Raw genomic sequence first — 4,131 nt, 5'->3', positions numbered from 1 at the left:
AAAATCCCTTTTTTCTGCTTTTATGTTTTTTTTTTATGATAAAACTTTATTACTATGCGTAAAACTAATGTAATTTTAACGTGTTTTAGTTATGTATGAATGAAGTAAACAATAGGACCATATATGTGAGCTGATAGGACAGTATTCTAATACACTACAGTTTATATGCTCAGAATATACAGAAAGAGGAGTAGGGGGACTACATTTTTCCCTAAATACATTAAAGGGGTACTTTGGTAAAAAAAAAAAAAAAAAAAAAAATTTCATCAACTGGTGCCAGAAAGTTAAACAGATTTGTAAATTTCTCTTATTATAAAAACTTAATCCTTCCAGTACTTATCAGCAGCTGTATACTACAGAGGAAATTCTTTTCTTTTTGGATTTTTTTTCTGTCTGTCCACAGTGCTCTCTGCTGACACCTCTGTCCCTGTCAGGAACTGTCCAGAGCAAGTGAAAATCCCCATAGCAAATCTCTCCTGCTCTGGACAGCCCCTGAGAGGACAGAGGTGTCAGCAGAGAGCACTGTGGTCAGACAGAAAAGAAATCCAAAAAGAAAATAATTTCCTCTGTAGTATACAGCTGCTAATAAGTACTGGAAGGATAAAGATTATTTTTATTAGAAGTAATTTACAAATCTGGCACCAGTTCATCAAAAAAAATGTTTTCCACAGGAGTACCCCTTTAAGGGTAATTTTTTTACTCCCAATTTTCTATGGCATTTTATCCCCTTGTGTTTTTTTTTCTCCATGGGATTCGTTCATCATCTGACTCAGGGATTCCTATTGAAGAATTTAGAGGGAAAACACCATAGAAAATGCCAAATATCTAAACACACAGCTTTTTTTTCTGGTGTTTTTTTTTAAATCTTCCATAATAGTCTACAGGTGGAAAAACAACAAAATCTCATGAAAAAATACTATCCCCCCAGGCTTTCATTTTGGACAACTGCCACAGTACTTAAAGGGGTAGTCCAGTGGTGAAAAACGTATCCCCTATCCTAAGGGGCCCCCTGCGATCTCTCTGTACGGGGGCCCGGCTCTCCGACCAGATAGCGGGTGTCGACCTCAACACGAAGTGGCGGCCGACACGCCCCCTCAATACATCTCAATGGCAGAGCCGGAGATTGCCGAAGGCAGCGCTTCGGCTCTGCCATAGAGTTGTATTGAGGGGCCGTGTCGGCCGCCGCTTCGTGCGGAGGTCGACACGCCCCCTTCCCGCGGGCTGTCGGGGCCTCGTACAGGAGATCGCAGGGGGCCCCAGCGGTCGGACCCCCCGCGATCTGCAACTTATCCCCTATCCTTAGGAAAGGGGATAAGTTGTTCACCACTGGGTCACCACTGGACTACTCCTTTAAAGGGGGGGGAAAAATTGCAAAAAATATAAAATAAAATTTTTTATATAACCGTCATGTGGGTCTGACAATTCATATTTCCCTATTGACTCCTTTTTGGGGAGATTTGTACCATCTGTCCATTCAGAACCGCTGTAACGATCAGGCAAATAATCGCTCCGATCAACGGCAGCTTTACTGAGGCAGACAGATGGAATAGTCTTTACAGCTCAGTTAGGCTCAAGGAGATGACCAGTGACTTAGGAGACTTGAGGGCTTGCTGGAACTTGTAGTGGACTTGGACTGAATTATGCAGACCCACGCTGACTTTAGCAGATTTGACTGACTTGACTATGACTGACTAGACTTCACCCCCGTGGTTGCTTACCAGACTCCGACCGTCACCTGAAGGGGCACTTGGTGACTGAATCGCGGCTGCGTGGTTAGGCCTAGGTCTCCCTTAGGACACCAGACACTCTCAGGCCTTGCTGAGGAGCAGTACAGTCAAGGCCTAAGACTGAACTAGCTAGCTCCTGCCTAGTATTTAATGGGGTACTCCGCCCCTAGACATCTTATCCCCTATCCAAAGGATAGGGGATAAGATGTCTGATCGCAGGGGTCCCGCCGCTGGGGACCCCCGCATTATTGCATGCGGCACTCACCTGTTTTTTCACCGGAACCGCTGGAGGGTCTGAGTCGTGACTACGGGAACAGAAGTCCGTGACGTCAGGACTCCGCCCCCGTGTGACGTCCCACCGGTCCCCTCAATGCAAGTCTATGGGAGGGGGCGTGACGTTCGTCACGCCCCCTCCCATAGACTTGCATTGAGGGGACAGGGATCCCCGCACTCAGACATCTTATCCCCTATCCTTTGGATAGGGGATAAGATGTCTAGGGTGGGAGTACCCCTTTATGGGAGCAATGTCGAGGACTCCCATAGGTCACCACACAAGTCACCTGGTCACGGACACCTTCCCTGGTTACAGAGGACTTGGTAACAACATTTAAAGGCACATGAACAGCAGAAGGTTAAATTATTAAATAATATAAAGCATTTGGGGTATGCAGAATGAAGGTGGACTCAGGGGCACTAAAATAGAGTCCGCCACACAGAAAAGGGTACAGGAGGCAACTCCTGTACTGGGCCACCACAATATCACTTACTACAGAACTAATGGGACAGTCAGATATCACTGACTACAGAACTAATGGGACAGTCAAACAGAACACACAATGATATCAGTGACCCGAGTGATGTCTTCTCTGTTGTCTTTCGTTTTCTTCCTCATCTGGTCCAGACGCCAGGTCTTTTTCCAGCTACATCTTCTCTACAGAGACACCCGCACATCATTGGTTCCTTAACCCCCTAACGACCACGGACGTAAATGTACGTCCTGGTTTGGCGGGACTTCCGCACCAGGACGTACATTTACGTCCTGTGTATGACCGCGAGCATCGGAAGGGTGCTCGCGTCATACACGGCAGGTTCCGGCTGCTAGCAGCAGCCGGGGACCCGCCGGTAATGGCCGACATCCGCGATCGCGCGGATGTCCGCCATTAACCCCTCTGATGCCGTGATCAATACAGATCACGGCATCTGTGGCATTGCGGCACTTTGATTGGATGATCGGATCGTCCGCAGCGCTACCGCGGGGATCCGTTCATCCAGCATGACAGCCGGAGGTCCCCTTACCTAGCTCCGGCCATCTCCCGGGGTCTTCTGCTCTGGTCTGTGATCGAGCAGACCAGAGCAGAAGATCACCGATAATACTGATCAGTGCTGTGTCCTATGCATAGCACTGCACAGTATTAGCAATCAAAGGATTGCTATAGATAGTCCCCTATGGGGACATAAAAAGTGTAAAAAAAAAAAGTTGAAAAATGTAAAAAAAAAAAGTAAAAAAAAAAAAGTGAAAAATCCCCTCCCCCAATAAAAATGAAAATTGTTTTTCCCATTTTACCCCCAAAAAGCGTAAACATTTTTTTTTAATAAACATATTTGGTATCGCCGCGTGTGTAAATGTCCGAACTATCACAATATAATGTTAATGATCCCGTACGGTGAATGGCATAAGCGTAAAAAAATTTAAAAGTCCACAAATCCTGCTTTTTTGTCACATTTTATTCAAACATGTTTTTACAAAAAATTATCTAAAAGTTTAATATATGCAAATGTGGTATCTAAAAAAAAGTACAGATGACGGCGCAAAAAATGAGCCCTCATACCGCCCTATATACGGAAAAATGAAAAAGTTATAGGTGGTCAAAATAGGGCGATTTTAGATTACTGATTTTGTACAAAAAGTTTTTGATTTTTTTTAAGCGGTACAAAAATATAAAAGTATCTATGGGTATCATTTTAATCGTATTGACCCACATAATAAAGAACACATGTCATTTTCACCGTAAAGTGTATAGTGTGAAAGCAAAATCCTCCAAAATGTGCAAAATTTGGGTTTTCATTTAAATTTCCTCCCTAAAAATTTTTTTTTGGGGGGTTCGCCGTACATTTTATGGTAAAATGAGAGGTTTCATTACAAAGTACATTTGGTCACGCAAAAAACAAGCCCTTATATGGGTCTGTAGATGGAATTATAAAAGAGTTCTGGATTTTAGAAGGCGAGGAGGAAAAAACGAAAACGCAAAAATAAAATTGGCCTGGTCCTTGAGGTGAAAATGGTCTTGGGCATTAAGGGGTTAAAGGGGTACTCCGGTTAAACAGATTTGTAAATTACTTATGCTAACAAATCTTTATCCTTCCAGTACTTATTAGCGGCTGTATATTACAGAGAAAGTTCTTT

The sequence above is a fragment of the Hyla sarda genome, chromosome 11, assembly GCF_029499605.1.
Source record: "Hyla sarda isolate aHylSar1 chromosome 11, aHylSar1.hap1, whole genome shotgun sequence".
NCBI classification, from domain to species: Eukaryota; Metazoa; Chordata; class Amphibia; order Anura; family Hylidae; genus Hyla; species Hyla sarda.
This window is presented reverse-complemented; position numbering follows the sequence as displayed.